Source organism: Schistocerca piceifrons, chromosome 5, assembly GCF_021461385.2.
Source record: "Schistocerca piceifrons isolate TAMUIC-IGC-003096 chromosome 5, iqSchPice1.1, whole genome shotgun sequence".
Classification (NCBI taxonomy): Eukaryota; Metazoa; Arthropoda; class Insecta; order Orthoptera; family Acrididae; genus Schistocerca; species Schistocerca piceifrons.
The window spans coordinates 257554867-257574163 of record NC_060142.1 but is presented as its reverse complement, the minus strand read 5'-3'; positions in this window follow the sequence as shown (position 1 = coordinate 257574163).

The following is a 19297-nucleotide window of genomic DNA, read 5'->3' as shown; positions in this document are numbered from 1 at the left end:
TTTGAATTTGATTGTTGTTACTTGATTCTACTGTTCTATTTTGACCTATCATAGAATTAACCTCTGTTATAAAACTACTCATACCATGATCACTCTGATGGTAACCTTGCTTGCTGTGATGCCGACCGCTGCTAAAACCATGCTGCTCTCCTCAACCACGTTGCCTGCTGCCATAACCTCCACGCTGCATGTTGCCGTAATTTCCACGCTGTACATTGCTGTAGCCTCCACGCTGCATATTTCCATTACCTCTGTTGCTACTTTGAAAATGTACTCCACGGTGCCATGTGTCTCTGTTACTTGTTCTTCCCTGGTTACAATCACGTTTGAAGTGACCTGCTTTGCCGCATCGATAACATACTTGCTCCTGATTTCTTGAATTCAATTTTCTTTCTGTGTGAAATGCATTTGATTTTACCTCTTCATTTCCAGTTTTTGCATTCAATAATTGAATCTTACTTTTAACGTATTCAGCTGTCTGGTCCTCTTCCTTCAAGATGTCCACTAAGTCCCCAATATAGCTCATTCACTCTGGTAACGTTCGCAGCATATAATTTAACTTCTCCTTTTCCGTTACTTTAGCGCCTGCAGATTTCAGCTCATTTACAGTTTTTTCAAATGCACTGAAAAATGTCCCCGTATCACTGTAATCACTTAACCTCAATTTGTCCAACTTGTTTCTGCATAATATTTGAAGGGCTGTAGACTCTTTCGAATATAATTCATCAAATTTCTTCATGATCTCGAAAGCACTTTCTCTGTCACTCACGAATTCTAGTTGCTTATTTGTGATTGCACCATAAATATAGTTGATAGCCTTCAAGTCCCCTTCATCCCACGTTTCGTTGTCTGAGCTCACTTTTGCCCTCGTAGTCACTGTATGACATTTCTTCATTTTTAGGTACATGATTATCCGCTGCTTCCAGTTCCCATAGTCCTCGCCATCAAATACAGGAATAGTTATATCAGCCATGTCGAACTTTCTGAATAACACGCGACGGCCACAATATAATATTTAACTTCTACTTTTCTTTTCAATAACCACGCTTGGCTACCATGTTTTGAATCACGTTCACACTTTTACTTATAAAATACTTTATTAAAATATACATATGTTCACTTTACAAAAGACACACGAAGACTGTCTATTGCGCCTCATCACTCACGCATATATACACAAACACAGCTGTCACCACAATCGATACTTCTCGAACATACTTATTCTAGAACAATGTTCTGGAACTTTCTCATATCCGATATAAATGTATTACATAATTCCAACAGGAGCAAAACTTTTCATCATAGTTTGAGAAGTGTGGAATGTCTCAATCAATAAGCAGAAGCTTCATTGCTTGCCAATGGCAAAGTTTTACGAACATTGAAACTAGGATTTGCTTTTGAAATCATTGTCCTAATAAAAATATAGGCTATATATTCCTTATTCATTCAAAAAGTATGGGAACTGGGAATGAAATAAAGTATAAATATTAGGTACTATATTCAGAATTTTATTCCAGCAAAAAAGCTTTTCTTGATCTGTTATCCACTTTGTTGAACTGCTTGATACAGGTATACAGAAAATTTTTTACAATGTGACTTTTCAGTTAACTGCCTTTTTCACAAGATTGTGGAATTTAAAAAATAACAGAGTTCTACGTAAAAAAAATAAAATTATATGAAATTGTAACAAAGTCCACATGATTGCTTGTTGAGAATGAAAGAAATGTCTCAGTCTCCTGACTGATACAAATGTGATACTATTTACCATTCCACGTACATATGATTTATCACAGTGGTCTTGCATAAACCAGGAAAGTAGTCAAGCAAACAAACATAAGAAAATATGCAATCATTTATAAAATATGTCTTACTACAGATATAAATGTTGTGGACTGTAGTTTCTGTACAACACATGGGTTACATTTCAATGGATTAGGGGAGAGACTGCTAGAAAATTTAGTGCCCAATGAAGTAGTGAAAAACCAATAACACTCACCTGCGAACACTACTATCTCTCATTTTTTGAGGGTAAACCACTGTTGGACTAGATCACAAAAAAATATAATTTTTAATGACACACAAACAAAAACCATAACATACCACACAATTATGGGAATGTATTTCAATGTGCCAAAAATGAGGCAATTCTATTTCTCATTAATATGTTGTCACTCATGGAAACTTAATTAACAACACTGGCTAGAACATACTACAGCATACTCTGCCAAACAATGGCTAAATATTTCAAAAAGAAATGTATGTCCCGTTTGGAAGCACACAGATCACAAGCTATTTCAGAACCAGTACTGCATACTGGTATGGTGGAGTATCAATCACTTGGAAACACTCTACATATAATGTAGTTCCAAATGTTGGTTTGAGGAAGATATATTTGAAAGGTATTACACACACATAAAATTATAATTTTCTGACTCCATCACACACCAGGAACAAATTTTCATAGATACACTGAATATGCTAGTACTAATAGTTTTAAGATACAGACATCACAAACATTTTGTAGCTGGTTATAACAACATAGACATAATGGAATAGGAAGAATGTACATCATTTATTAATTACAATAAGGTTACATTCCCAGTTTGCCTGAATATAATAAGTGCTTTATACAAGATGCCTCACACACTAGACCTCTGTGTACAAATATCAGTTACTGACCTTTAAAGAGTACCAGTTTTGTATAGGTTGTCCTGATTTTATTTTCATGCAATGCATCACTTATTCTCTTGGCTGCATGTTTTTGCCGTGTCAGGAGGTATCGTGTGGCAATTGCTTTAATCAGCAGTATCATATGATTGTCCAAGGGATGCTGATTTTTCATGTGGTCTGCTAACTACTTAAACACTGGCTTGAATATGAATTCACTAAGCACCTCAGACACACATTTGGAAAACTGATTTTTCAAAGGAACTTTAGAATTACCAGTAGTATAGCACCTGAACAGTTTTTCTGCACACACACAGATATCAACAACATCATTCGATGGTAAAACCAACCATCCCCTACTCTTTCTATGAATGAGAGAATAAGCAACATGGCTACCATCCCCTCTCAACACGGATAAACATGGTTCACATTTTAAGGTTTTCTCTAAGTGACGCACCACAAATCCAGCTATATATACTACAATATGGACTGCCACTTCAGAGAGATAAATTCCAGTAGCAATTAATCGTGGTTGTTGTCAGTTGTCGCTGCACTATTTTCCGTGCTTAGTAACTGCCACCGTTCCGAAGTGTTATTTATGTGATCTTCAATATTGGAACTGCTGAAAGTAAGAATCAGAATATCTTCCAAAGTTATACAATTCCCTCTTTCTGATCCACGGATCTCGCTTTGAATTAGTAGCCACTTGTATGCTGCAACAAACTGGCGAGCAGTAGTATTGTTATTCCAACCACCATGACTTCGGATGGCACTAAAAAACATTTCCAAGTGGTCCTGAGAACATTTGTAAAGAGGCAGAAACTTCAATAGAGGAGCATGAGTTTGTGTCCCCACTACTTTGCTATACATGTGTAAAACACTGGATATACACACCAGGAATCCTGTCTTTCTATTTGAGTCAACAACTCTCATTGCTTGAGGATTTGGACCATCAGTGAGTTCCTTGATGTACCTCTGTGCCTTTAAAAGAAATCCCTCTACAGCACTAAAATTTGGTGTATTTAATGCCTGCTTGAAACCACTTTGTAAAAGTGTTCTGGAATTGCAGACATCAAAGAGACAGTTGAAAATGCGTATAAATTTTACTGTTGCAGATGTCTGTTCAAAACCTGGGGGTTTCATATCACAACAGTACTGAATGGCATCTACCACAGAATTGCTAAGCAGCTGAGTAGCCAGTTTCACCTTCATTTTATTTTTAAAAAAATTAAGGTGACTGGCAGTGATCTTGTTGCCTATGTGGAGCCCTTCCTTGACCTGTAATTTATGTAACAGTTCCAAAAAGTGTCAAGAAATGACACCACCTTGGTCATCCCAAAGAAATTTTTTATCTCCTAAAGCGTTGCGCACAAGTTTCAACATATGTGGAGGGTCTAGGAAAAATGACATTTCATCATCATTACCTTCAACTGAAAAAGTGCTTTTCAAAGTTTCACAATTGAGATTGCAGCCTAAACATCTAGCCATTGACAAATTGCAAGCTGAACCATCACATGTGAGCGAAACAACTTTCACACCACTTGAATTGGCAAGATCAATGCACTGTTTAACTATCTCGGCTTTTTGCTCACCAGTTATACCAGCAGTCAGTAAATACCCAACTGGGAGCTTCCAAGAAGCATTAATAGCCACAAGCATGAGCACAAATGCTTCTTTGGCAATGGGCAAATTATCTGTGTCTGTAGATGACCCTATTTCAACATAACCGTAATAGCATGTACCATCAAATTCTACATGTTGCCTGATGGCAATTTCATCAACTACCAAGTTACATAGAGTTGGAAACTTTGTTTCACGGTAACAAGCTTCTGCCGTAATTACCTTAAACGCCTCGGATGTGAAGCCAGGTGCTCCACCCACACACTGGTACCACTTTGTTAATGTTCTGGGCTGTGGCAAACATGTATTAAAACAGCGCCTAACATAATTATACGCCCTGTGGGAATAAAAATGCAGTGTTAAGGCAAAGGAGCGCAGTTCTGGGCTGTATGACCTAGGTACAGGCTGTGCCCCAGCTTTCTCAGTTTGTCGCTGTAGCAAGTCTCTCTGCATTCCAGGTATGCTTTCTAGTATATTTAGTGAACTTTCATCCACAAGATGCTTGTCCTTCAGTACGTTAATGATAGCACTCAAAGAAGCCACTTTCTTCTTAAGTCGTTGCTTAGACTGCTGAAGAGTTTTAATTTGATTTTTGTACTGATCAGTTTTTCTTATGAGGTGTTCACACCTCGTCTTCAGTTCCTCACTTTCAGAGGATGTCTGACTACGTTCTGGTGGTCCTGCAGTGTACTCAGGAACAAGAGCAGGAACTTCTTCATCCTGCACTCTGCTGACGGCAGCCAAAACTGAAGATGGAAAGGAAGAGCTCTCCTTCCGCAATGGTGGCTCTCTCTTCTTGTCTCCCTAAATGAAATAAACGGATGGAAAACATTAAGAACTGTTTTAACAGATGGTTGAAGGTGTTACAGTCTTTGTCATGAACAGCATGTTACAGCCCACTAATTACTCCTATTCTTAGTCCTTTCCAGAAATATAAATTCTATTTTTCCAGCAACTATTTATCTTGTTCATAAAATACTCATTACTCTAACAAAAACCGTTGTTGTGTTGAGTAGACAACTTGAAATGCCTCCCATGTGCGAAGCTACACTCAATACACACTTATTGAAAAAATATAAACTTTGAACATGTAAAATATTTCTGCTGGGGGTGTCTTGTTTAAGTATCACACTGTATCGCTATGGGTGCTGTCAGTTAACAAGTTCTCAATACAACTGGTCCAACAGTTAATGATATAAAATTGTGTGTTATATCTAATTTTGCATTAGTGGTTGGTGCATATTCAATGTTCCACAGTAGTGGATAATGTTAACAAGAAGGTACTGCCAAAGCTTTTTAATCAATGATATCTTTCAATGGAGAATGACAATGAATAGTGCATCAAACAAAAGAAATGTTCATTTGCTGTGCTTAACCCAAATACAGGGTTATATTTAACATAGCCCAAGTGTTAATTTCTGTGACTTCACTAAATAATTATACCAGACAAACTTGTTAGCTTCAGTAGTCTCATAATCTAAACAGCGAACCTGAATTTTCTTCTCAAATATTCTCTTGTGTGCAGAGGCTGATGCTCACCAAAAAGGAGTTTCATAAATTTGTTTCTACATGACAATGTGGAGAACCAGATTATCTCTTTAGAACATACTGTGTAGCTGCAGAAACACTTGAGTGTTCCAGCACCTCCCCTCTTAAATTCTATATGTTGTTGTTGTTGTGGTCTTCAGTCCTGAGACTGGTTTGATGCAGCTCTCCATGCTACTGTATCCTGTGCAAGCTTCTTCATCTCCCAGTACCTACTGCTATCTACATCCTTCTGAATCTGCTTAGTGTATTCATCTCTTGGTCTCCCTCTACGATTTTGACCCTCCACGCTGCCCTTCAATACTAAATTGGTGATCCCTTGATGCCTCAGAACATGTCCTACCAAGCGATACCGTCTTCTGGTCAAGTTGTGCCACAAACTTCTCTTCTCCCCAATCCTGTTCAATACTTCCTCATTAGTTATGTGATCTACCCATCTAATCTTCAGCATTCTTCTGTAGCACCACATTTCGAATGCTTCTATTCTCTTCTTGTCCAAACTATTTATCGTCCATGTTTCACTTCCCTACATGGCTACACTCCATACAAATACTTTCAGAAATGACTTCCTGACACTTAAATCTATACTCGATGTTAACAAATTTCTCTTCTTCAGAAAAGCTTTCCTTGCCATTGCCAGTCTACATTTTATATCCTCTCTACTTCGACCATCGTCAGTTATTTTGCTCCCCAAATAGCAAAACTCCTTTACCACTTTAAGTGTCTCATTTCCTAATCTAATTCCCTCAGCATCACCCGACTTAATTCGACTACATTCCATTATCTTCGTTTTGCTTTTGTTGATGTTCATCTTATATCCTCCTTTCAAGACACTGTCCATTCTATTCAACTGCTCTTCCAAGTCCTTTGCTGTCTCTGACAGAATTACAATGTCATCGGCGAACCTCAAAGTTTTTATTTCTTCTCCATGGATTTTAATACCTACTCCGAATTTTTCATTTGTTTCCTTTACTGCTTGCTCAATATACAGATTGAACAACATCGGGGAGAGGCTACAACCCTGTCTTACTGCCTTCCCAACCACTGCTTCCCTTTCATGTCCCTTGACTCTTATAACTGCCATCTGCTTTCTGTACAAATTGTAAATAGCCTTTCGCTCCCTGTATTTTACCCCTGCCACCTTTAGAATTTGAAAGAGAGTATTCCAGTCAACATTGTCAAAAGCTTTCTCTAAGTCTACAAATGCTAGAAACGTAGGTTTGCCTTTCCTTAATCATTCTTCTAAGATAAGTCGTAAGGTCAGTATTGCCTCACGTGTTCCAGTGTTTCTATGGAATCCAAACTGATCTTCCCCGAGGTTGGCTTCTACTAGTTTTTCCATTCGTCTGTAAAGAATTCGTGTTAGTATTTTGCAGCTGTGACTTATTAAACTGACAGTTCGGTAATTTTCACATCTGTCAACACCTGCTTTCTTTGGGATTGGAATTATTATATTCTTCTTGAAGTCTGAGGGTATTTCGCCTGTTTCATACATCGTGCTCACCAGATGGTAGAGTTTTGTCAGGACTGGCTCTCCCAAGGCCGTCAGTAGTTCCAATGGAATGTTGTCTACTCCCGGGGCCTTGTTTCGACTCAGGTCTTTCAGTGCTCCGTCAAACTCTTCACGTAGTATCGTATCTCCCATTTCATCTTCATCTACATCCTCTTCCATTTCCATAATATTGTCCTCAAGCACATCGCCCTTGTATAGACCCTCTATATACTCCTTCCACCTTTCTGCTTTCCCTTCTTTGCTTAGAACTGGGTTTCCTTCTGAGCTCTTGATATTCATACAAGTCGTTCTCTTATCTCCAAAGGTCTCTTTAATTTTCCTGTAGGCAGTATCTATCTTACCACTCGTGAGATAAGCCTCTACATCATTACATTTGTCCTCTAGCCATCCCTGCTTAGCCATTTTGCACTTCCTGTCAATCTCATTTTTGAGACGTTTGTATTCCTTTTTGCCTGCTTCATTTACTGCATTTTAATATTTTCTCCTTTCATCAATTAAATTCAATATTTCTTCTGTTACCCAAGGATTTCTACCAGCCCTCGTCTTTTTACCTACTTTATCCTCTGCTGCCTTATTCTATATACAGCATGGAATCATTCCTAGGCAAAAGCTATGTGTAAGGACCTAATCAGGTGGAAAGTGAAATTAATGTATTCAAATGACCTGAAGGAATCCTCCCAAAATCAACATATATAAGTAAAACTAGAGCTATATCAATTACTCCTAAAACATAACTGCCATTAACTAGCAAAGACAGTGCAATAAAAATGTTGTACAACACAGTAGACCAGACAAAGTGAGATGTTCACAAACTACTGCCTTAAATATTCACATAACTGATATAATTTACTTCACACGCGTATTCCATTACTTTCGGAGTTAGAGCTAAATAATAGAAACTGAAAACTAAGTTAGCTATACCCTCCCTCCAAAGCCCCATAAATACATCTTGTTCGTAATACGCACTGGGACATTTCAGTTACGTTACACTACTGGGAAACACTGTTCATTACCACCAATATTTACTGAAATACGGTACATAGAATGGCAAATCTACACAGTGTCCTGTTTAGGCATATACTTTACGCCAGTTAATGTAGTGTTAGCTTTTAATTTGATACATGATGAAGACAAAGTGAGTTACTCAACACTTCGATTATCGACGATACGTACGTATTATACTGAAACGTGAACTTGAAAACTAAGAATTTAATTCTTTGAATTAACATACCTTTTGCAAATGTTTTGGGTGTGTAGGGAAAACTGATGGTACAGCATTTTCTTGGAGCCTTACTGTTGAAAGGGAAGTTCGGTCTATGTCCTCTTCTCGGAAATAGTGCTCCAATTAGACGCACGCCAATTATTCCTCCTCACGGCATTCTCCCACAGAGCTTTCCGACTTTCATTTTTTGGAAATCTAAAATCATACAGGAGAAAAACACGCTATAGTACAAGTACCGATGTAGCACACGTTCAGTCACAATGAAGTTGTAAAATCTCACTTTACGAGACAACTTACACATAAAATGTTATTCCCTTCGATTTCGCATCACAATCAGAACGATTCGCACATCCGAACACCACACAAGTCACCATAATAGCGCAAAATCCTTCCAAAAGCGAGCGACAAGCCTATGCACACAAGCTTACAGCAGCAATGTTTTGGTCGGACTGAGATGGCTACCCTCGGCTTCACATAGCTTCGCAGCTGTGACGTCACGGCGTCTCCCTCTATTCTTACCTCCATGGCTTGCCCCATTACTATTAGTACTAGCATATTCAGTGTATCTATGAAAATTTGTTCCTGGTGTGTGATGGAGTCAGACAATTATAATTTTATGCATGTGTGTAATACCTTTGAAATATATCTTCCTCAAACCAACATTTGGAACTACATTATATGCAGAGTGTTTCCAAGTGATTGATACTCCACCATACCAGTATGCAGTACTGGTTCTGCAATAGCTTGTGATCTGTGTGCTTCCAAATGGGACATACATTTCTTTTTGAAATATTTAGCCATTGTTTGGCAGAGTATGCTGTAGTATGTTCTAGCCAGTGTTGTTAATTAAGTTTCCATGAGTGACAACATATTAATGAGAAATAGAATTGCCTCATTTTTGGCACATTGAAATACATTCCCATCATTGTGTGGTAAGTTCTGGTTTTTGCTTGTGTGTCATTAAAAATTATAGTTTTTTGTGATCTAGTCCAACAGTGGTTTACTCTCAAAAAGTGAGAGATAGTAGTGTTCGCAGGTGGGCGTTATTGGTTTTTCACTACTTCATTGGGCACCAAATTTTCTAGCAGTCTCTCCCCTAATCCAATGAAATGTAACCCATGTGTTGTACAGAAACTACAGCCCACAACGTTTATATCTGTAGTAAGACATATTTTATAAATGATTGCATATTTTCTTATGTTTGTTTGCTTGACTACTTTCCTGGTTTATGCAAGACCACTGTGATAAATCATATGTATGTTTAATGGTAAATAGTATTACATTTGTATCAGACAGGAGACTGAGACATTTCTTTCATTCTCAACAAGCAATCATGTGGACTTTGTTACAATTTCATATAATATTTTTTTTTACATAGAACTGTGTTATTTTTAAATTCCACAATCTTGTGAAAAAGGCAGTTAACTGAAAAGTCACATTGTAATAATTTTTCTGTATACCTGTAACAAGCAGTTCAACAAAGTGGATAACAACAGATCAAGAAAAGCTTTTTTGCTGGAATAAAATTCTCAATATAGTACCTAATATTTATGCTTTATTTCATTCCCAGTTCCCATACTTTTTATGAATGAATAAGGAATATATAGCCTATATTTTTATTAGGACAATGATTTCAAAAGCAAATCCTAGTTTCAATGTTAGTAAAACTTTGTCATTGGAACGCAATGCAGCTTCTGCTTATTGATTGAGACATTCCACACTTCTCAAACTATGATGTAAAGTTTTACTCCATGATCTGTCTCAATCCCTTCATCATTTCATTTTGTACCACTGTAAATACCTGTCAGCTTGACAAGAAAGGCTTGCTTTTAAAAGAATGAAAGTTATAAAATAGGGAATGACATAAACAAAGCTCAGTGTAGAATGGTTTATGCCTAAGCTACCTAAAAACACTGGGACATTGTTGCCCTGTTAAGAAATCTCTTCCATACCAAAATAAGAAATTGGAACCTAAGGTAAGTAAGCAATAAGTAGAACTCCTTACTAATATTAAAATGAGTCCCATAGCAGATGAAAATTGGAACACTGTTATACTGCCTTGGCTAACAGACATGTCATTTAAGTGCTGCTGCTGCAGTTGATTTGTTAGTTACTAAAAAAAGTGCCCTAGTCTCATATTAGAGCTGCTGCATATCACTTAAGAGACGAAATGTGGGTATGTATTGAAGTGTGTATGAACTGTATGGCAAAGAGTTTTGTTTTCTTCCTCAGGGTCAATGTTATGCAAACTGAAAGTATCTGTTTTGTGTATAACAAACACCTAATTTATATTTCTTGGGATTCTCCGCAGTTATATCCCACTTAACAACAGAATGAAGTTGTGCACAATGTGACATGTTGTTGGCTAAACATTAACTCACATTGAGTTATTTTATCAGACTTATTTAAATACTTAAATAATTAACAACAAAGACAGATCATTTGGTTACCTCTTCAGATATAGGTGGTGGTCAGAACCTAAATCAGTCTGTTATACATTAGTAAATAGCTGCTACAATACATCATTCTGAACTCAAACAACTGAAAAGTTTTGGTTTGTATGTCACGAAAATCGGAAAAGACGTCGTCAGTTTTCGTAAATTTGGCATTGCTTCGTCCAATCAGAAAGAGCCCTAGTTTGTGATACACGTTGATTACTGAATTAACAAAATTGTATCGTTTACATTGAAGACTAGCTATTCGTAATATTACATTACAAACTGAAACGCGGAATTTCGCCTTTACGAGATTTTATTTTAAACAAAAACTTTGAAACAACCAATCTGATGACGTTACATGCGTATATGGTGCAATTAGCGACTTTAATACACGCAGCGCTATATCACGCTGGCAATGTTTTGGTCAGAGTGTCACGGCAGCGAGCCACGCCCCTATGGCTTCAAAACGTAGTACGGCTGGAATACGTAGCGCCATCTCCCCTTATTCTTACCTCCATGGCTTGCCCAGTCTATTAGTATCTATGGTCGAAGAATGGCTGCTCACTCGGCTCACCTGCATATGATGTGACGTCATTATGACGTATATACGCTTTAGTCGATTAACCCACCTATCGACTTTTACGAACGTTCGAGATTCTAAACTGTCGTCAGCTAGTTGTTTGTTTTGACACGTGCGATTCTGAAATCAGCTCAGTGTGGCAGCGTATATGTATTTTTCCAAAATAAAAGTAAAAGAGCTGGATATTAATAGAAATATTCCCGACCGTGGCCTTGAAAGCACCACGGACAACATGTTTCGTAAAAAAGTGAAGTCTTCTTATGTCCTGACCAGATTAGATTGTGTGTTTGTTGTATTGAATGCTTACGCCGAAAATAATATTTATTTATTATCAACATTTTCGTATGGTTTCAAAGGTCTTGTCAGTACATATTAGATTGTAGCAGCATACTCTTGCTAACTTTTTTTTCTTAATTTATATAGCTGAAAGAGAACTCGTGCTAGTTCATTAGCTAAGTAATTTATATGTCCATCCCAAGATAGTCTTTTATCAACCATAATTCCAAGTAATTTTACACTCGGACCGCAGAGACAGGTACCTTAGTGTCCAGTAATGACTGGTGTGTAGAATGATTGAATTTCGAACTTAAAAAGAAAAATATGAGGCGTTGTTGAATAAAAATCGTCGACCAGAGATGAAATACGAGGGTAAATGGATTTCTCAATGTAATCTTAACCAAAGGTTAGTGTCTAGTACTGATTGACGTATGAAATGATTGAATGCAGTGTCAAAGCATTCCATGGTGGTATGATAAAGCAGATGTACTGTATATTATGTCATGTATACAACCACAATAGTTTTAGCATGTACCTGGCCATGCCAATGTGGTTTATGTCAGCATTATAGTTTGCTAAGACAAGATTATGCAAAATACGAATTGCATCACAACATGAGCGGATACCTTAAACTATGCAGAAGTCTCGTTACTTTTGCTGGATGCAGCTTGCAGAAGATGGCACCAGTAAAGGTCTCTTACTCGGAGAACCAATGTGTTTGGTCATCATATACTCAGTTCAGCTTTGGAGTCTACTGTTCACAAACGAATGGCGCAGAGCACAGCGCTACCCTGTCACAACCTCTCGAAAGTTCACAAAAGTCGAATAGTCGATATACGGTATCTATCGTTTTCGATGTAGCGTGTATACGTCATAATGACGTCACATCGTATCCAAGTCCGGTGAACTTAGCATCCTCCGGCGAGAAGACGTGTGGTGAGAGAAGACAGGTGAAGAGGGGGGGGGGGGGGGCGATGCGACATCGCTAAAGCGGTGAGGAGCAGGGCTTGCTGTATGTAAACAAACTGCAATGACTAGCTTTAACTGAGCGACTTCCTCCTTGGCATTTAATATACAGAAATACTTGGTATCATAAAAACTTACCTTGTTGACTCTCCATCATCGTCTTATGAAAACGTTAAAATAGTACTTAAGGAAGATTTCTTTCACTTTTAGAGTAACAAATTTGTTGGTTAACTTGGACGTACATATTCTTGTTATTATTATGGTGTGATCATCTAGCAAAACCATACACATAATGGGGGCGTATTTCAAATGCCAGGTAGTCACTGATCTACTGGCAAGTACTAAGGCGTGTTCCTATATATTTTTAGGGTAAAGCTTTAACAGCTGTGTCGTTCAGTATTCAATAAACAGATGAAGTGTGAATCCCTTTAACATATACAAGATTAACTGATTCTTATCTCTGCGTGATCTTTTGACAAGTATAACTTTGCCCTTCCTTAATTCCATGATTAAAGAATATTTCTGTTTTTAACTCTCGACTGCTACGATAACATTACTGGAGACGTTAAATGACATAAGACAAAATGATTACAAAACTTCAATCACTTCCATTAACATGTGACATAAATTCTATTACCAATGGTTGCCAATTCTTATGTATACTTATAACTGACATGCACAAATTAAGTAAATGTATAGTAACGACGGTGTTTTTCTGTCAACTGCTGCATGCAGGACTTTTTCAACTGTTTACGTACAATCTCAGATCTACTTTCTGGAACGTGAATCATGGGGTTTGATCTTAGAACATATCTACGTTGCGGTCTAGGCAGTTGTATTACCTTCTTTCTTGCTTTCTTGGGTGGAACTACTGGCGCAATAGGCCCAGTTTCACTGTTGGGTGGGGGTGGCTCGGGTCCTTTATACAGTTTCAATTTGTCAAAATGAACGATCACTGTGCATTCTACTAACTGAATTTCCGCATTTACTAGCGAAGTAAGCCGGATGATACGGTATGGTCCTTCATAGGTAGGTGTAAACTTCTTGGTTCTTCCCTTTTTTACTGCTGGATTGCTCAACGTAACTAGGTCTCCTACCTTGTGCTCCGATATTTTTGCTTTTTGATTACTTCTCTGTAACTGTTGGGCGGTGGCTCGGGCATTGTTGCCTCTTCTTTTTTCCGAAAGGCTTTTGGACGCCGTGCTAAACCTTTCACATCTTTGGATTTAATTCCATGGGGCAGTTTGTCAGTTTCAAAAGGCGAATTCATAGGGCGCCCATATACCGCTTCGTAAGGTGAGTATCCAGTAGCTTCATGGACATGATTGTTATACGCTGACGTAACATATGGACATACCTGTCCCAGTCAGTGATGTTTAATCAACATAGTAAGACAGCATGTGCATAACGGTGAGTGGACTCGCTCCACGCGACCGTTCGCTTTTAGATGGAACGGTGTCGTTCGCCACTTCTTAATTCGCAACAACCGATAAACTAATGTAAACAATGAAGACTTGAAATTCGTACCTTGATCTGTGAGTGCAGCTCCAGGACTTCCCTTTAGTAACACCAAATGGGTGACAAATGCACGAGCTACTGTTTCAGAAGACATATCCGGTATAGGGACGAGAATCAAGAACCTAGAAAAATGATCTATAAGGGACAAAATATACCGATTATTTTGGGGGCTCACAGGAAAGGACCAACGATATCAGTGGCTACTACGGCCCAGGGATAAGTGGCTTCTGTTACCTGCTGTAAAGGCACTTCCGTTTGAGTTGGCAATGACCTCGTCACGCAAGGTAAACAATTTTGAATATACTTTTGCACGTCTCTCCGTCTTCGTTCTCAGTAATAACGGGCGGCTATTCGGCGATTTGTGGCGCGAAGGGCGTTATGACACGCTTACAGGCTATCGTGACATTGTGCGATAATCTTGGAACATAATTCTTTAGGGATTAGTGCCCAGTGGGGTTTTTGGATACAAAATTCCGTCCTCAGTAGAAAACTCAGGCAAGGTTTCATACTTCTGACATTCGACATCTCTTAGCTGTGCTTCCCTTCTTCAATAGAAACGTCATTAGCTACCACCACTCTGACTTTTCGGCTTACTGCGTCGGCGTTTTGATGTTAACTTGCGCGGTTTGTGTTTTACCTCATACTCAAATTCGCTCAGTTTTAACCCTCCACTACACGCGCGATTTTTTTACCTCCACTACACGCGCGAGGACTGAGAGTCCGCATTGCGTTTTATACCATTTTCATGAACAATTCTGACATTACAGTTGGCAAATATAATATATTCGAGTCTGGATAACATAAATAAAACAATAAATTCGTAAACACAATATATTTCAGCATAATCTGTTTTTCCACTGTTTTTCCAAATGAATATTAATCAACACTTATCTTAAGTAAATTAGTTCATAAACTCTTTCAGAAAACTATAGTTTACAGCCTCACTGTCAATTCGAGTAAATCACTCATGGTGGTTGCCATTTTCACTGCAGAGATATGCACCGACATGTTCCAGGCATACAAATTTATTGCACACATTGCAGGAAAATCTCGTCGATCTGTTTTGTTTTTTTTTCTGTCACAGAAGTCGCATCTTCCTCGAGCTGTTGTTTGTGGAGCTCTACGAAGAGCTTCAGCTATTAGTAATCCCAAAATTTCCTTGATATGATTCTTGATGTTCACTAGTGTACTTAGATGATTGACCTTCATTGTCATATAATCATGCAACAGTTCTTTGGCAAGAACTTTTAGATAGTCTTTTCTGGGAATTGTTGAATCCGAATTGCTCTTGTAAATTATATATCCATTGATTCCAGCAATATTTAGAAGAGTGGAAAAAATTATAAATGGCCACCTTCTGGTAATTCTTGTCACAGAGTATGTACATTTCATCTCATCAACTTTATCTACACCAGATTTAGTCTCGTTGTAAAATGTTATTATTCCGGCTTGCACTTTTACGAATCACTGTCAATACTATTTCCCTCAGATAAAAATTATACCGTCGCAGCGGTATGAGCGCCCGACGGCAGAGAAAAAACTAAAATTGTAACTCTTTTTTGTTTTTCTATCCGTTTCTTTATTGTCTCTCGAGAGCGGAAGCTTAATGCAGACGTGATCTGATGAAGACGTAAAAAACTTATTAGCTAGTCTTGATCTGATTTTAATGTGTAGACATATTGTGGAAGTTATGAAATTCGGAGGATGGAAGTAGCAAAGTAAATTAAATTGCATTCAGCATCAAGATGATTTTCATTGTATAAATTAGTGATTCCTGGACGATTGCAAGATTTCGGAGCAGACTTTTCACGCGGAAATGAAGTAGGAGATTTTTGAAGACCTGGAAGCCGCACGAAAGAAGACATGTTAACATGATAAAGGATGAACTCTTATCTGCGCCATTTCCACCTGTCAGTCACGTTTGTTATTCTCTGTTCTTTTTCAATAGTTTTTGTAGTGGAAATTGGTTTAACTTTTGCTCAAAAACGCCACAAGGACCACCGCAACAATAGCTTTTCCGAATCACGAAGTCCGATAGCTTTTCTGTAATACGAAGTCCGATTTGCTTTTCATTCTTTCCCTTTTTCACGGTCATTTACGATGTTAAAACCCCCTTTTTATTCACCATTGCTTCCCACCATTTTCAACCTTTTCTTTTATTTTCTTCTCTTTTTCCTTTTTTTTTTTACTAACCACTACAACTGTCATCATCGTGTAAAGTAGACAGTACCACAACAACCTTGTCTTTCTTAGGTTTATATGAAACCAGTGTCATATTATTCCTAGATACAAAAATGCTGGATTCCACAGGACGATCTTTTGCTATTGTCATAAATGGGGAATTTCACCTTTATTTATTCGAATTGTTCCAAGCATTGTCAGCTTGTCATTTTCCAACAAGTCAGCCGCAAGTGGAATTGATGTGAACCAATTATCACATGTTACATTTCTGCCAGATTCGGATATGCATTTCACCATTCTTTTGACAATAGCATGAGGTGCGTTATCACTGACATAAGGCCCATCCACTTGCTTTCCACAGTATATTTCTAAATGGCTGGTATAGAACATCCTTGCATCTGTAAGTACAAACATTTTTATACCATATTTTAATGTTTTTGATGGAATGTGTTGTATAAATCCACACCTGCCCCTAAATGCATCCAGCATTTCATCTACTGCAACTAGTTCTGATAAACTATAATGTTTCTTGCAGTTTTCATTGAACTGATCTATCAAGAATCGGACAGCAGCTAATTTGTCTGTTTCCTTCCATTGAGCTCTGTTTCTGAACGTCATCAAATCTCAGACATGTCAGCAAGAAACGAAAACGGTTTATTCCCATTGAAAGTCTGAAGTACTCCACTCCAGTACCATCTGCAGCCCAGAAATCTAGTAAATTTGTGTGTGATGTTCGTAGCACACCCGCCAAGAAAAGGAGTTCTAAACAAGCTTTGACTTCTGTAATGTTAGTGTTTGCAGCATCTCTCTCTCTGGAATATTTAGAACGGATGGTAGCAATGTAAATATTACTGCAGCAAACAATTTCTTCTAAAATGTCATCTGTGAAGAAAAGTTGTAAACAATCAATTGGATGCTTGGCATTTTTTGCTTCGCCTGTGAGTCCCGGTAAATGCTTGACACTATTATGTTGAGGTCTTCTTACTCTTCTGTTTTGGATTGGAGGTCGATGGCTCCATTGTATACCGTCTTTCCAAAAATACTAGTCAAATTTTTCGATAGAATCACTTTCGTCCAGCGACTGTTCACTGTCTGAATTGTGATCACTTTCGAATATTGACTCCAGATCACTACATTCTTCATTACCAAGCTCTTCGTCCAACCACTGCAAAACCTGATCGCAATCCACTGTTCTTCCGAGAAAAAAAAGTGTATAACTTATCTCACTAATCGGTGTTGGTCAATGAAAAGGCTCATAATTGTATGACAGTTTGGATAATAAATAAATAAAAAAGTTCCTAAACGTAACTGTCTGTGTTTTGTAATATTATAAAGGAAGAAACCGCCTTACCTGCAATACATCGTAAAAGAACTGATGATAGAACCAAGCCACACGAATGCACACATGCGGACTGACACACTGCACCTCACGAGACTGCTGCTTCTGGCAATAATGAGTAACTTCAATTGTTGCCAATAATTCGTTACGGAAGGAGGGGAAGGTAGAAAAAGCCGCTAATGGAAATCTTGAATTTATAAGTGATTGTTGATGGAAAGATAAAACTGCGGACTCACAGTCCGCAGTGTGTGTAACGGAGGGTTAAAGCCCAAAGAGTTAACCTGGTGCTAAGGTCTTTTAAGCTTAGCATCCACTGTAATGCGGCACGATCAGTGATGACAATAAATTTTCTCCCATACAAATAACGTCGGAAAAGTTACACCAAATATGAGTGCTAAAAGTTCCTTCTGTGTTGTGCTGTAATTTGACTGCGCTTTATTAAGCTGTAGAGACGCATAACCAATTGGTCGTTCTTTGCCATCTATCTCTTGTAATGGCTCCTACGGCATAATCTGAGGTCTCTACTGACAGTATGAATGGTTTTCAAAATCTGGGTATGCTAGTACAGGGGCTCTAGTCAAAACATGTTGAATTTGTTGCATAGCTTCATCACATGCTTTGGTCCAAATAAACCTAACTCTTTTTTTTTCAATAATTTAGTCAGGGGCTTAACAATGGTAGCATAATTATTCACAAAAAGTCTGTAGTTGTTTGCAAGGCCTAAAAATGACATTTGTTGGAGTTGGAAATTCCCTTACTGCTGTGGTCAAACGGGGATCCGGTTTGACACCTTCTCCACTTATTATATGCCTAGATATTGTACTTGTGATTGGGCGAAAGCACACTTTTCTTATTTTACGCTCAAATGAGCTCCTTTCAACCTTTCCAAAATATCCCTCAGTCTGTCTGCATGTTCTTTTATCGTTTTATAAAAAAAATAATAATGTCATCCAAATACACCGAGTATGTTGTAGGTTACAGCCCACGCAGCAGCAAATCTTTGAAACGTGGAGAGGGCGTTTCTCAAACCTAATGGCATTGTTACAAATTCATACAATCCTATAGGTACAAAAAAAGCAGTTTTATGGCGGTCCTTGGTACCCAGAACGCAAATCAAGGGTGGTAAAATACTTACAGTTGCCAAAAAGGTCTAATGCAGGCTGTTCCAACTGAGCTCCAGGGAGCCGGAAGCGCTCACTGCTGCAGCTCGGAGCCCGCGTGGAGGGGGAAAGCGAACTCACTGCCCCCTGGCCGCATGCAGTCGCAACTGACGCAATAATCTGTGTTCAATGACAGCTATGACTAGCCGCGGGAGGTCTGTACCTCTATTAGAGGATAACTTTCTATTCATTGAGAGGGATGGTCGTCCGAAGTGTCTTGTATGTCATAAAGTATTTAATTCTGCGAAGGGGTACAAATACAACTACATTAT